We start from the raw sequence: 16,212 nt of genomic DNA, 5'->3' as shown, positions 1-16,212 counted from the left end.
CAATACGGGCCGCGAGCCCCTTAAAGGGGCGACGCCGCGGCCGAGGCGTTCGCGTGGGGTCCGCCGGCGTCGCGCGGGCCTGCGGGGAGGCAGCTTTTGTTTCCCGAGGGAGATGGTTCTGGGCGCCGCGGCCTCCGCGTCCCACCTCTGCGGGAGCCGAGCGGCGGCTGCCGAGCCCCAGGACCCCCTAACACGGAATTTTCCTCAGAAGTGTGTGGGCAGCGGCCTTGGCCGCCTCCCTGCCCGGGCCAAAGGCGGCGTCGCGCCTCGCGCGAAATTTCCCGTCGTTTTCAGCCCGGGGAGGGTTTTGGCGTGGCCGCCGCCGCGTGGGTGGGCCCAGGATGCCGGGAGAAGGCGGCGGTGGAGGCTCTGCTGCCCTGCAGGCTCGCGCCCACCAGGACGCCCGCGGGCCTAGGCCGGGGAGGGACAGTGAGGGACAGAGTGGGGCATCGAGGGACAGTGTGGAACAGCATGGGACCGAGTGGGACGGCGCGAGACAGTGAGGGACAGCAAGGCCATGTTGGTGAGGGCCTTTCATGGGAGAGTTGAGAGTGGGTCTGCCCGGCCACCTCTCCTCTGACCACATGTTTGGCAATCAAGGCCAGGCCCTAGTGGCAGTTGACCCGGCCAGGGCCACCTACCGGCTTCCAGAAGGAGCGCTCCCACCCCTACCCTGGCGTCCCCTTGAGTTCCCAAGCTCATGTTTACCTAGACCCACTCCGACCTCAACATCTCTTGGCGTTGGGGCAGCCACTGATGCCCAAGGACAGAACGCCAGCAAGCCGCGGGAGGAGGTTTCTCCGGGCGCCAGTGATGCAACTTAGGCTTATAGTTTAACCGTAAGATAAATAATACAAATGATAACAAACCAAGAGTAACTAAAGTAAGAAAAAAGCAAACAGACAGAAACCCTTCAGTTTTAAGTAAAACAAATCCCCTGAATGGTACCCTCTATTGAGCAGAGGCCGAAGACCTCCGGCTGACCTCTTTGGTCTGGGTAGAGCCCCTTCTTGCGTTTCAGCAATAATGCCCACTGGTTACACGTTTAGCACTACCTAATTGGGGTAGTTTAACATATGGAAGGAGATTCCGACCTCATTACCAGGTTAACTATTAACTTTGCACTCCATGAAATGATTTGCCTTTTCTCCCCTATTATTTACTTACATTCTTTTAAATTTAATTCAAAAGCCTAATTTTGAATCCAAGGCCTTAAGCACAAAAAAATCTGAAGTATCCCTTTGCCCTCTTATTTGCAAGATAAACAAATGTTTAGCAAAGAACTGTACCCTCCTTTCTGACGGGCTCCTGCTGGACTACAAGGGCTCTTGGTCATTCTCATGCCTATGCCACTTAATCAGTTATTCCATCTTTCTGTTGACTTACGTTCTTACGTGTTGCCATTCATTTAGGATTATTTTGGGATGATGGAAATTAGTCACTAATTGCTGGTTTTCTTACCAAATTGCCTAGGTTTTTTGATTCACAGAAAATCTATCCAGATTTTTTCCCCATTCTGGTTTCACTTATGTGTATGACTTACCCATATGCTGTTATCAGTGTAAAAAAAGGATCAGCCTGAGACCTTGCCAGAGACCATCTTTTCATGCCTCACAGTACAGCATTTACTGAATGGGGCCCTAGATGAGCTCAGGTTCCATCCAAAAGGAACCCTGCTTATGCTATTTCAAGTCACTACAATACAGCTGTAATTTGTGCTTTGGCCTTATTGGCGTGCTTTTACATTCCCCTATTCATAAAACAGTGATAATCACCAGAGCAACCATCAAACACACCCCTTCTTTAGAGAAAGAAGATCAACAGGATACTCACTGCATCCTGTCTGGTTGTGAGCAGGGTGATGTGCTAATATTTGGTAAATTGTCAAAAATCATAAGATCACATGAGTAATATGTGATTAATCCGATTTTTTGTCCTGTTGTATTTTAAACTTGCAAAATAAATATGATGATTTATTCGTTTTTTGGGAAAAACTAGTTTTAGCTGACAGCTTACTGAGTTTTGCTTACAATTATGTCCATATAATATGGCTTTCTCAGCTGTGGATGAATTACGTGAGAAGAACTATGCCCTGTGAATCTTTTATCTAGTAGTCTATTAATGATCTTTTGGAATAACATTGACATGTCAATAGTATCGTAGAGAATTTTGGGAAGAGTTTAAAAGGAAAATGTTAAGCAACTTGAAATAGTATTAGCATATTGTGTTTATCAAGTAATCATTCACTGACTGTTAACAACACTAGTCTGCAGGTTTGGGGAAAAAATAGTCTCTTTGTACTGAACCCAGCTTGTTTTAAATTGTCTCTAGTAAGAAAGAAATTTAAAGTCAGATGATGTTTTTTTACATCTCTCACAGTCCATTTAATTTTGCTGCCACTTCCGAAGGAATTTGTATTAGCTGATTGTTTTTTGATATGAAAAATCTAAGCATAACATCTAAAAGGTTAGACTTCCATTGCATTGACTGAAGTTGCCACTTTGCACTCGCCCTCCTTTCTGTGTAAGAAGAAGCTGTCCTTGGAGTGAGAACAGGGGAGGTTCTGGCTCGGAAACCTTAGAATCAGACGCTGCCTTCCCAAAGATGTTGGTTCTGTCTCTCCTCTCCCAGTAATACGAGTCATGTGTAAGCATAAATATGCTGGACAAGGGGCCTGACACCCCTTCCAAATTTATATTTTTATGTTATTTGAATCCTACAGAAGAGTATATACATTTTGGTGTGCATTCTTCTTGATTATAGATGTTTTTGTGTTTCTGCTTTGTTTATAAAGAAATATTTTAAAGTGAGACACTTTCTGCATTACCCTCTTCGTCCCGGATCCTTTACTTTTGTCTATTCATGACATAAAGTTAACTGTGCACTTTTTAAAAAAAAACTAATTTAGAGATAAGCACACAATAGAAAAAATACATGACAATGGAAGAATTGCACTTCTTACAGGTCATTTGTTTAATATGCCACTTTGTGTTTTAGAGACATCCTGGCACAGATATATATATATATCTGTAAACTTTATATATATCCAATAAACTTTGTGGATTACTTCCAAACATACCTGCTGATACGAACCAAGATTCGTCCATGAAAAGCGCCACCTCACAATTGAAGTCTCCACTGAGCTTTCAAAGTTAGCAGCCATTTGAAAAGTAGCACAGAAAAAGATTTCTTCACAATTTCCATTTTTCCCTTATGTACTTAGGGATACTCCTCCCCGTTCCTAGTTTTTCCCCTAAAGAAAAAAGGAAAAATTATGTATACTCAGCCTGTGGGAAGACCTTGCAGGCTGGTTTTAATTTATCGGTCTGTTGTTTTAAGTGTTAGGGCCACGGCTTAACTACTGCTTCTTAGTATGGGGTTTAGAGAGGCTATTTGTATAGTTGTTTATTTATAATGGAGCCACTTTTCGGTTACCTAATGCTGCCTTAACAAACATTTGATGCTATTGGTGGTGGTTGTATTTCTAATTCTCTCATTTTCAGAACTTATAACCATTAGAAATTTTTTAGTGTCCTATAGATACATTAATTTAATATTGAGACTATTTACAAGACAGTTTTTTCAAGTTTCTTTTAAACATTAATCTGATTTTATCTTCAAATTTTAGCGTTGCATTTTCTCTGAACTCAATGCTGTATTTCCCATTAGCTGGCCAGTAGGGTGTGCTCTAGTCCCTTGCCAAATAAATAAATTAATTAAAAATATTAGTGTAAACTCTTCATTAAGAGATTTCAGAAATATATTTACTCCTTCATTGCCCCTAACACAGATGAGGTACATTTACATGGACACATGAATAGTTCAGCGTATGCAACATATATGGCAAGTAAAATGGTTATATTAAAAAAAGAAAACTCTGAGATGTTTACCTCTTTGCATTAAGTTCTAAAATAATTTGTTGTTATTTTTCCCAATTGGTCCCTTGGTAACAGATGTGTTCTTCTATTCTGGATGAAAGAAGAATGAGAAAAGTGATGTGGTGACGACAAGCCTACACTCTGCGGTAAGAGGGTCTGGGTTTGAATCTCAACACTAACACCCACCAGCTCGCAGCTAAGGCAAGTGACTTACTCTTGTAAGATGGGGTTAGAGTGGTTCCTCCGCAGGGCTACAGGACGGATAAATGAGATTGTACATGTAAGTGTTTAGAACATGGCCTGGTCCTGTCAGAGTTCAATAATGTTAGCTGTTTTCATCATTATTGTCATTCTCATTGTTGTTATACATTCTTGGAGGGATTTTTGAACACCTTTCATTGCAAGATTCCAATATTCTCTGTTGCTTATCAGTGTACATGATTTAATTTGTCCAGGAGGTTGTTTCATTAAATTCCAGGAGCATAAATGATTCATAAGATAAAATGTCTTTATCTGCAGTGTTTCCACTGAGGAGCCTATACAACCTTGAGCCAAAGAAGGGGATCTGGCACAGTGCAGTTTCAGACACCAGCAGTTCTTGGAGAGAGACGCTGCTGGCAGGGAGCATCTTCCCAGCATCTCTGAAGGGAAGGTAGCAAGTGACCAGAAGTCTGTGAGCATTTACTTGTGAGCCCATACTCATAAACATCCACAGGCATGTTTCCTTAAAAAAATAGACTTAGTTTGTCCATAAACTTAAAGTCCCTACAGAACTTTTAAATCTGAACAGCTACACATTTTCTCTGGAATGCAAAGACAATGGGGTATCCTCAGTGACTGGGTCCAGTAGCATTGTAAGAACTGAGTGAACACCAACTCTTCTTGGAATTTCTAACTTTATTCATTTATTCATTCATCCATCAATAAGTATCTATTGAACTCCTACTATGTGCCAGTCCATACTAGGTACCCAATAGTGAGCAAGAGAGATGCAAACACTCCCCTCAGAGAACTGTCAGTTGTGGGGGTTATGGACAAGCACACAGGATGTTGTGATGAATGCTGTGATGGGGGCCAGCAGGGTGCTATGGAAATAATAAGAGAGGCACCAGCCCAGATGAAGGGAGGTCTACGCTGAGAACTGAAGGATGCTTCAGCAGTGAGATAAAGGGGGAAGAATGTTCTTGGCAGGGCAAACAGCAAATATTCAGAATGTGACGTTTGAGGAGGTCAAGTTCACTGTCAATGACAAGAAGGTAAGAGATGAGGTTGGAGAGGTTAAGGAGGGGCTGGGTTTTACTTGACTGTACAAGCCATGTTAAGAAGTTCAGACTGTGCTAAAATTGGGGAGCCACTGCAGAGGTTTAAAGTGGACAGTGAAATGTTTAAATTTGCATGTTAGAAAGGTTACTCTTGTTGCCATAGGCACTGTGTGACCAAAAGAGTTATAATTTGGGGCTGGGAGTGCTAGGTTATCTTCTGAGTTCTGACATCGTTTCTGGCTAGGGCATCAGTTCTTCTAACTCTGGGACATGAAGACCTGTACCTATCCTTGGCAGTAATTATGGCTCAGACAGGAGACAAGAAGGCAGGCAGAGAGAGAGAGACAAATGCAGAGTTTTGGTCAGCTCCTTGGTCTTCACCCACTCAGGGTAAGAGGAATGGTGTCTGTGGCTCCTTTGGGGAAAATACAGGTCGATGTTCGTGGTCTTCTACAATAAATCCTTTGATGTCTACAACATTGCAAAAGTTACAAAGATCTAGTGGAGACGCCCCTAGAACTCAAGGCTTTAGGTTTAATACTCCTTTTGTAGGAGAAGATATGAACTTCAAATCCATTATAAAGATTAGATGAATGTTGGTTGATACTTTAGTTAAATTTGCCAATATATTTGCCACCATAATGTCTTTTGGGTTATTTCTGACTCTTCCTTAGTCAATCTAAGATTGTGGAATTAATGTTCCAGATTACACTTTTCATGAAATAATGATTGTGAATGAGTGATATTTTAGAGGAAGCTGTGTTTTTTTTCAATAAAAAGGCATATTTGACTGTGTCATTAAGACAAGTGACCGTTCCTATACTTAGTTTCTTCTGTTGTAAAAAACGTGTGATTATATCATTAACTTTAGGGTGTTGTGATTAATGAAAGCTGTTTGGGAAAGAAATGTGACAAAAATATAGTTTTCACTGATTTAGAAATATAATAAAATGTACTCCCTGTTAATGCAAACCATCCTGATGCAGCAGAAGGCACTTCAGGACATCTGGGGTTATCATTATATTCATTCAACAAACGAGTCTCTACTATATATACTTTTGCTGGTTTCTACTTTTTCAAAGTAAAATTCAGAAAAACTTCCTTTCATTTGGGCTTTCTGGTTGCTTCTATTTTAAGTGTTCTTTAATACTTTATAAGCATTTGCTCCATCTCATTAAGTAGAACATATGATTCTAGTAAGAGGATTATTTATTTTACATCTCCTATAGTACACAGCACAGTTGTTGACTTTTTTGATCATAGGTATAAACTTAAATTATAGGAAGGAAGATTTGAGTGAGTGCAAATGCCTAATTGATATAAAAAGGCAAAATAAGAGTGTTCAGAGCAAGGCTGTAGATTCTACCTCCTAAAAAACTTTCAGAATCAAATTGACCCTTTGAACCAGTGTTTTCACTAGCACTGTAAACTAAGGAAATAATAATAAAGAGAAAGCTTTGTTCAATGCAGTGTTATTCATAATAGTGAAAAACTAGCCTCTTAGTGGGACAACTACCCAAGTAAAATATGGAATATCTGTTCAGCTATTAAAGTGATGCTTGATGATTTTATAATTAGGAATAGTAATAATACCTAATACTTTTATAGCATTTACTAAGAAGTAGGCACTGTTCGAGGGCTTTATGTATATTAATTAATTTAACTTCCATAATAACCCTATCAGGTACATGCTCTTACTACACCCAGTTGATGAGCAGGGCGAAGCAATATGCCCAGGATCACACGGCTAATAACTGAGGATTCAAACCTAGGCACTTAGTTTGCTTTTAACCGCTACAATTTCTTCCATTGTGTTTAGTGAAAAAAGTAGAATAAAAGATTGAATATGGAGTATCTATCCTCATGTTATCAGTTAAGATATTTTAATTTGCTAGTGACAGAAAATTCAACTCAAATTCATCTTTTTAAAAAAAGGAATTCAGTGGTTCAGTAATGGGAAAGTCTAAGGGTGTGTAGCCGCACGCACTGCTTTTCTCAGGTGCTCAAATGGTGTCACCAGATCAGGACTTTCTCTGGCTTGGGGCTTGTCTGCTTTTGCGTTGGCTTCATCTGGAGGTTTCTCGGCAGCATGCATGATGGCTGCCAGCAAACCCTAGAGTGATCCAAATGAAAAAAAAAAAAGAAGAAGAAGAACTTATTTAATGGTTTAAAAACCCTGGGCCTGATTCTCACTAGCTCAAACTGCAGGCCAGGGAGTGCAGTGCTCTGACTGGCCAAGCTGAGCATGAGCCCACTGTGGGTAGAATCAGCTCCATCTGGAGCTCATCAACTAAGGGTTGAGGATGGGACAGTTTCCTACAGTAAAACTAGGGAATGCACTAAGAGAAAAGGGAAAGGAATGTTTTTAGTATATGTCAAGTATCCACAACAACAATTTTCTTATCTGCAAGGTAAGCATTTAACACTGTTAACTTACAAATTTCTCGAATTTCTTGACTTTGATGACACTACACTGTCTTACCTTTTTGATGCCTCTCCTCAGTCCTCCTCAGTCTTCTCTTCTCTTCCCTGATGCTTAGCTGTAGGCATCCTCTGGAGCTGTCTCTATTTGTTCCTGTCTTAGCCGTCTCACTCAATTCCTAAACTTTTATGATCACTTCTATATGAATTCCACCAAAATCTAATTGTAGCCCTATCTTCTTTCCTGACTTTTCATTACGTATTTTCAGTTTCTTGCCAGTGCTTCTCCCGTGGATGTCTGTTGCAGATTGACTTCCTTGGGAAGCAGGCTTTGAGATGGAGGACATTTATTAGCATGTGCTCTTGGGATGTGTTGAAGGGAGGAGGAAGAAGCAGATTTGAGCAGGAGGAGAAGTTGAGCTGTGATGCAGGCCCAGTGTAGGCCTCAGCTGATTCTGTGGAAAGGTCTGGAGCAGGATTGGCCCTTCAGAGGGAGCTGGGCCTTTATTCCTTCCACTCTCATTGGCCAGTCATGGATGTGGATTGCCCTTGGGAGAACAAGTTACCTTGGGCAATATAATTTTCTTCAGCTGAGTCAATTTCCAAAGAAGGTTGACAGCTAAGGGTCATTTTCTGGCAGCAATGCTAGAAATATGAAGACTAATCCTAAAAGTAAAGCTTTCAGTCCTCAAGGAGGATCTGGGTAACTCATCATAGTAGCTTCTTTTTGTTCTCTCTGCTCTTTCTCTATCTCCCCTCACTCTACTCTTCTAATAGTTTTGGTGATGTTTTTACTTAGATATTTTGAGGCTATGTTATTAGATGCATACAAGTTTGGAGTTGTTAAACCTGTCTGGCAAATTGAACATTCTGTTAACATGTAATGAACCTTTACCTCTAGTAATAATTTTTGCTTTAAAATTTGCTTTGCTTGATATTGCTGTACTCACACTGGCTTTCTTCTAATTAGTACTTTGGTGAATCTTTTTCCAAAATTTTCTTTTTAATCTTTGAGTTTCCTTAAGTTTAGGTAAATCTTGTCAAAAGCATAGAGCTAAATTAAAAAATATTTTTGGTCTTCTAACTAGAGAGTTTACTTATAATTATTGTGATTACTGATATATTTACTGATAATTAGAATTCATTTTTTACCATATTATTCTGTACCTTCTATTTGTCTTGATTTAAGGAATTTCTTTTTTCTTCTTTCTTGGTACTCATTGCATATTTTTCTCATCCTATTTCCCCCAACTTAGAAGTTATGCCCTCTATTTTTCCTTTTTAGTGGTTATCTAGAAATTGTGAAGTGCATACTTAACAGCAAAATCTAAAGCTGTTATCTTTACCCTCCTGAAAATTCAAGGAACACTTTAAGAACATGTTAACTCACATCAGTATCTCCCAATTTTCATTTTCTTGTCTAGAATTTTACTTTCTCTCTCTTTAGCACCACAAATTGGGCATTGTTATTGTTGTTCATACAGTCAATATTTATTTAGATTTAACCATATGTCTTTTTTTTTTTTTTTAAAGATTTTATTATTTCCTTTTTCTCCCCAAAGCCCCCCGGTACATAGTTGTATATTCTTCATTGTGGGTTCTTCTAGTTGCGGCATGTGGGATGCTGCCTCAGCGTGGTCTGATGAGCAGTGCCATGTCCGCGCCCAGGATTCGAACCAACGAAACACTGGGCCGCCTGCAGCGGAGTGCGCGAACTTAACCACTCGGCCACGGGGCCAGCCCCCATATGTCTTTTTTGTTCATCATTCCTTATTATCCCTCAGGTATTATTTTAGGGTTAGTTTTCTATCTTCTTACAATACATTTCTTTTGAAAGTTCCTTTAGAGATGATGTGTTGGTTGAAAATGCTGTCAGTTTTTGTTTTTTTTTGAAAATGTCTTTTTTTTTACCCTCCTTCTGGAAAAATAGTTTCATGTATATACAACTCTAAGTTGACAATTTTTTCCTTGGAACTTAGAAAGTATTATTCCACTGTCTTCTAATATTATCATTATTAGTGGAAAATTAGTCATCAGTCTAATTGTCCTTTTTTGTAGGTATTATCTTTTCTCTGTGTCTTTAAAGCTTTTCTCTCTGTTGTGCATTGCAGTTTATTTACAATTGGTCTATGCAAGTTCTTTCATTTATATCTGAAGATTATTGTATTTCATCAGTGCTGGAAAATTGTTGGGCATTATTTCTATTGCCTCTTCCTCATTCTTTTCTTTCCTTCTATAACTTTGATTAGAGGAATAATAGACCTTCTTTTCTGTCCTTTGTGTCTCTTATCTCTTATGTATTTTCTATTTCTGTCTCTCTGTGCTAGATTTTGTGTAACTTCTTCAAATCTATCTTCCAATTTGTTATTACTTTCTTTAACTGTATCTGCTACTTAACATTAATTGATTTTATAATGTCAATTATTATATTTGTCATTTTTAGATGTTGTATTTGGTTCTATTTCAAATATGCTTGGTCATTTTTGATAATCTCTTTTTCCTTCTTTGTTATCCTCTTTTATTACTTTAATTGTAGTAAACATAATATTTAATATTTGGTATCTAATAATTCCAATATCCACAGTCTTTGTTGGTCTACTCCTGCTGTTTGTTTTTTCTGCCAGTTTTCCTTTTAGTAACTTGTTTCCTCATGAATTTTGCACTTTTTGATGTGAAACTTTTATTCTTTGGAACTTTATCTGTGAATATTTAAGGATTGGCATTTGTTTATGCTAGACACCCAGAGGTGTTAGAGAGCCAGGATTACTTGAATAAACTGAATTTTGGGCTAAGACTTTTTTGGGGGCACTGACAGATAATGTGGGTGACCTGTGTGAGCATGGGCTTGTGGTAAGGAATTCTCAGGGGAAACTTTTTTTCCTTTCCACCACAACTGAATATGAACAAGTAAGTATCCTCTCTATCTCCCTCATCAGGACAAATATTTCCCTAATTCATCTATTGAAGGTGTCACCTTTTAGGGTCCCAATTTTATGCAGTCTTTCCTAAGGCATCCCACTCTATGCAGGTACCTACCTGGCTTTGTCTTCCAAATTCCACAAACAACTCACTAGAAATCAAGGCCAGGAGTCAGAAAACTTGTTCCATAAAGGCCCAGGTAGTAAATATTTTAGGCTTTGCAGGCTGTATGGTCTCTGTTGCAGCTACTCATCTCTGTTGTTGCAGTGAGAAAGCAGCCATAGACAATAAATGAATAGGTGGGACTGTGTTCTGATAAAACTTTATTTACAAAAACAAGCGAGAAGCTAGATGTGGCCCTTGGACCATAGTTTCCTGACCCCTGCTCTCAGCCATCAGGAATTGGCAGATGCCCTCAGAGCAGATGCCAACTTCATTGTTTTCTTACGTATTTGGAGTCATGCTTTCTTCCTCTGTCAGGTCTCTGAGGATTTCACTTACCATTTTGCCAATCTGGTCATGCATTTATAAAGATGTTTTAAAATATTTTGCTTGTGACTGAGTTGTTCTGCATCAGGAGGGTTTCTCTGGATGTCTAGTCCACCTCACTGCCAGAAATGGAAGTCAAATTCATCTTATTAGTACAGATTTTCTTACGCTCTAATAACCACACTTGCCTAAGATATTAAGCCTGAACTTCTTAGATGGGTATTTAAGGCTTTTTATCCTCTGTCTTTAGCCTATCTTTGCAATTTCTGGCTCCCTCTACTTCCTTACAATTACCATGTTTTCAGTCAAATTAGAATACTCATGCTTTTTTCAAAAAGCCTTTTTTTGCCTACCTCTCTCCCATTTTCATGCTGTTCTCTGTACTATCCTTACATGTTTCATTCCTAGTGTTTCCCTTGGCAACAGCAGCTGGTTAAAAGATGATTCTATCTTCAGATCTCATCTCAGATACTTTTTCCTTTATTTTCATCTCAATTGGATATACTTTCTCCCTCCTCCAGTGTTCTGCCTTATATTATAGCTATTTGGTTACCGCTGCTAAATTGTAAGCTCATTTAAGACAGAGAACATCCCTTACCCAATTTTGTAGACTTCTCTCCTTCCCTCACAGGGCACCTAGCATAATATTTTGAATACAGCGGGTACTTAAATATTTGCAAAATGAATGGATACATAGCATTTTTTTAAGTTGGGAAAACTCAGATTTTATTGTAAAGCCCATGCCATTTTCAAAGGTAGATCTTCAGCTCTTCCTTAGGCTTATCAGTCACTCACTACAGCCACTGCCTTAGGTCAGAAATAGAATCACAGCTGTGCTCATGTCCTACAACTCATGTAGAATCTCTTTTCATGGGGTCTGAAGGTTATTATCAGCAAAATAATGACACCACCCAAAGATAACTACTGTTAACAGTGTACATATTGTTAACATTGTCAACAAGCACTCTTTCACGATGTGATTTTTCATGGCTACTTAGTAATCCATCATATGGATATAGCATGAATCATGTGTGCCAGTCTTGATTATTAGAGTTTCAACATAATGTTATTATAAATAATATTGTAATGAACTGCCTTGTATGTAATTTTCCATCTCTCTCCTTATTTCCTCAGGATAAATTCTACCACGTAAAGGAAATGCTGAATCAAAGGGACTGAACATCTTTAAAAACTTTTTCAATTGCCAAAGTGCAACCAGATTATTGGACCACTTGGGACATCCACCAGCAGTACAGTGCCCATTTGATGACACACTCTCCAACTTCAGATTTTTTGGTTAGTTTCAGATCTTTTTCTTTGTTTATTTGTTTTTGAGGGTCAGTTCATTAGGCAAAATTTTATCACAGTTTTAAGAAAATGCGCATTTCTCTTTATATTGATACTGAGGTTGAATATGTATGTCCACATATATGCATACACACATACAGATACATCGATGGTCCTTATACTTCTTCTGTGACTTGCTTGTTCATTTGTCTTTTCTATCGTGGCATTGCCTTATTTTTATGATTTATACATCAAGGAATTAATTCGTTGTCTATCACATATGTTACAGACATTTTCCCCTGTTAGTGTATGTCTCTTCTTTTTGTTTATGTCAATTTTTTACCTTAGATTTAAAAAAATTCTTTTAACATAATTTCAAACTTACAGAAAAGATGCAAGATTAGTGCAAAGAATTCTCAAATACCTTCACCCAGAGTCCTCAAATGTTAGCATTTTATTACATTTGTCTTATTCTTTTCCCTCTCTCTTTCTCTCTATCTGTATAATTTTTATTTACAACAATTTACAAGTAAGTTGTAGACATGAAGCTCTGGCATTTAAAACTAGCCGTATAGGTTTTACAATAGGCTCCATTTTTAGGACAACTTTAGATTTACAGAAACATTGAGAAGCTAGTGCACACTTCCCATAGACACTGGCCCAGGTTCCCATATGAGTAACTTACTTACAATTAATGAATCAATACTGACACCTTATTATCAACTGAAGTCCGTTGTTTACTTGAATTTCCTTAGTTTTTACCTAATATCCTGTTTGTGTTGCAGAAGCTCATCCAAGACATTGTATAACATTCGGTCATCGTGTCTCCTTAGGCTTCCCTTGACTGTGACAGTTTCTCAGACTTCCTGTTTGTGATGATCTTCACAGTTTTGAGGTGCCTGGTCTGGTATTTTGTCGAATGTCCCTCATTGGGATTTATGTAATATTTTTCTCATGATGTTATTGGTTTTGGGGAGGAAGACCATAGAGGTAAAGTGTCATTTTCATCACATCATATCAAGGATACATGCTGTTACCATGATTTGTCACTGTTGATGTTGACCCTGACCTGAGGAATACAGAGCCTTTTTTTTTTTTTTTGAGGAAGATTAACCCTGAGCTAACTGCTGCCAATCGTCCTCTTTTCGCTGAGAAAGGCTGGCCCTGAGCTCACATCCGTGTCCATCTTCCTCTACTTTATATGTGGGACGCCTACCACAGCATGGCGTGCCAAGCGGTGCCATGTCCGCACCTGGGATCCCAACCGGCGAACCCCGGGCCCCCAAAGTGGAACATGCACACTTAACCACTGAACCACTGGGCCGGCCCCTACAGTGCCTTTTAAAGCCCATACAAACAAAATCAGTGATGTTGAGGTCAGGTCAACTATTCTGAACAAAATTTGGAGGTTCAAGTAATCTTTGAATCCTCATGAAAACTGTGCAGTAGCTGGAAAACTGTTATGTTCGTTGCAGTTCATGGACCTGGATGATATGCTGATGGGAATTCCCTAAGTGTAAGGGTAATTTTATTCACTGTGTTTTTGGTGATGTCACGAGTTAGGAATTAAAGTTAGAACAGAAAGTCTTAAGAGCAGTTCTTTAAAACATTTATGTAGCATATTGTTTGAACTACAGACATTTTTGCTTGCATCGCCATGGGGGTAAGAACATCTGTGTGTGTCTGTATCCCAGATGTAGCCTTTGATTTTCTCGAATTGTTCTGCAGAGGAACACGTCTTATCTAGAAACGATTCAGCTGTCTTGTTTCCATTATTCTTGTTTCCATTCAGTGGGTAAACCTTTTGAATGCCTGAGCAGTTAAATTCCCCACATCCTACATTTATCATTTCCAGGAGCCAATAAGAAAGGTTAGTAAAGTGAATCTGAATGATTTATTTGTACAGAACGGATGAATTTCCTCTTAGTCGTACATCCGACACCCACATGATACCTCATCTCTGATGCTGGGAAGGAACATTTTCAGGAGAAATTTGATGCCCAATTAGTGTGTTTTAATTTAGTCAGTGGAATTTCCATCTGGCTCTAATGTGTATTCTGGAGGGTTAGACTAGAACAGAGTTGAACAATTTATTGGTTTGTGAGGTGAGGTCAGTAGGTACAAAGAACATTTCACACAAGCAGGATTTTAGACATGCTGAGGTTTTCACCTCTTTTTGTTAGTTACAGGATAGTTGGGGACAGAGAAAGCACATGCTACTTATTTTGTGATTAAGCACTTAATATAAATAGTTTAAAATAAGAAACAACTTCACAAAAATAGATGATAGATGTCTTCTCTTCTAAAGAAATTGGAAATTTACAGATACATAGATATCTGGAAGATAGGTGACTGTTTCCTCATTTTAAGATATAGGGCACAGAACTTTACTTTAGATAAGTACATTTTTCATAAATAACAAGTATGCTTTTAAAATGTTTTATTGCTTTTTATAGAGAAAGAGAGGGAGTAAGAGAGAAAGAGAACCTTTTCAACTTAAAAACTTCCCTACTTTGGGTGCATTTACACACTAATATTGAAATTAATAACTAAACTCAACCACCACAGAAAAATCTAAGATAAAATAAGTCTATTATAAAAGTGAAGTTTAATTCCTATTATATCTAAAAATAGAGAGGATTCCAGATATAAAGGACCCTGGTAAAAAAAAAAAAGCTGTTTTCCGTTTTGTGGTATGTATTTTTTTAGTCCATTTCAAGCAGGTGTGTATTGTGCCCCCGGCCTTTGGTGGTTCTGTCTCCTTGTGCTCGAGTGTGATCTGAGATTGCTGATACTGTTTACGTTCTTTGCTTCCCTAAGAATTATGCTCCTTTCCTGGGATCCCTCATCTCTAGAAGTTTTGTCACACTATTGAGTAATGTCCATATTTGGTTATCTCTTAACATTTTCCCCATTCTATATTTAGGCAAAAAATTAGCACTTATTATTTAGATTTTCTGTCTTTCCACAAAGGTATAATAATACAATCTCAAATGATTGTGGAATGTTACATTTGAATAGGAAGTTATAAATGTGTTTCTTTTGACAGTTCTGGATTTCAGATGATTATAGATTCATTATTTTTAGGAGAGAAAGGTGATTGTGTATCTATAAAACTTTTGAACATTGACCTTTGCTAGCGTGAAATTCCGATTGTGTTTAATCATGACTACTAAGATATACCCGAACAAGCCCCAGGCAGAGTTTACAACGAAAACATTTAGTCCTTCCAGGAACAGGACTAGAAATTTCTCCACATGTCTGTAGACTCTGAACCTCAGGATGTCTGTGAACATTTTACTGTGTTCCACTGTACCCTCAAGTTCGTTTCCCAGCCATGGAAAATGCCCATGAGAAAGAGTTGTGCAATTGCTAACTGTTAGTCACTTATATTTCCTGAATATTCCCTATTTAATTTCCCTGGTAGCTGGCAATAACATCTAGGATTTAAGTTGCTGAAGGGAATTCGGGAAAACCCACATAAATGTCTAAGATGAGGTTTGGCAAGCTGTGTGTCTTGGTGACATAACAATGTCATAACTAGAGATTTCATCAAACAGAAGAGACAGGAAATCCCTGCCGCTGCCAGACACCCACTTAAACTCACTGGAGTCTGAGGATCATCGTTTGTTAAAAATGGATTCTACACAGTTTTTAATTTGATTATCTTGCTGCTGGAATAAAAATTTGGACCTGAGGTTTAGGTGCAATGAAATTTCTTTAAAAATGGACATCTTAAGGGAATTTTCAGGAAAACAAAGGAAAACTTAGTAAAGTTTCTGTAAGGGGAACAACAGCTTCTCCACGAAAAGCCCAGCCTGTTCCCTCCAGATGGGCCTGAGCTCTGGGGAGGGCCCGCTGGGCCTGAGCAAGCCACCAAGCCAACCACGAGAATCAGAGGGAAGATGGAGCCCTGGGCTGACTTTTCTCACACCCAAGAACCTAATGGACGTGAT

The 16,212-nt window shown here is 38.8% G+C and overlaps 1 long non-coding RNA gene across 1 annotated transcript; it reads left to right on the top strand.

Moving 5' to 3' along the window:
- The first annotated feature begins 13 nt into the window (after positions 1 to 13).
- LOC139082006 (uncharacterized) lies at positions 14 to 14,931 on the top strand. The gene is made up of 5 exons (XR_011537601.1): positions 14 to 523; positions 3,954 to 4,024; positions 4,398 to 5,530; positions 12,104 to 12,265; positions 13,042 to 14,931. It is a non-coding gene; the product is annotated as an uncharacterized lncRNA (long non-coding RNA).
- Positions 14,932 to 16,212: the final 1,281 nt, after the last annotated feature.

Source organism: Equus przewalskii, chromosome 2, assembly GCF_037783145.1.
Source record: "Equus przewalskii isolate Varuska chromosome 2, EquPr2, whole genome shotgun sequence".
NCBI lineage: Eukaryota > Metazoa > Chordata > Mammalia > Perissodactyla > Equidae > Equus > Equus przewalskii.
This window is presented reverse-complemented; position numbering and strand designations above follow the sequence as displayed.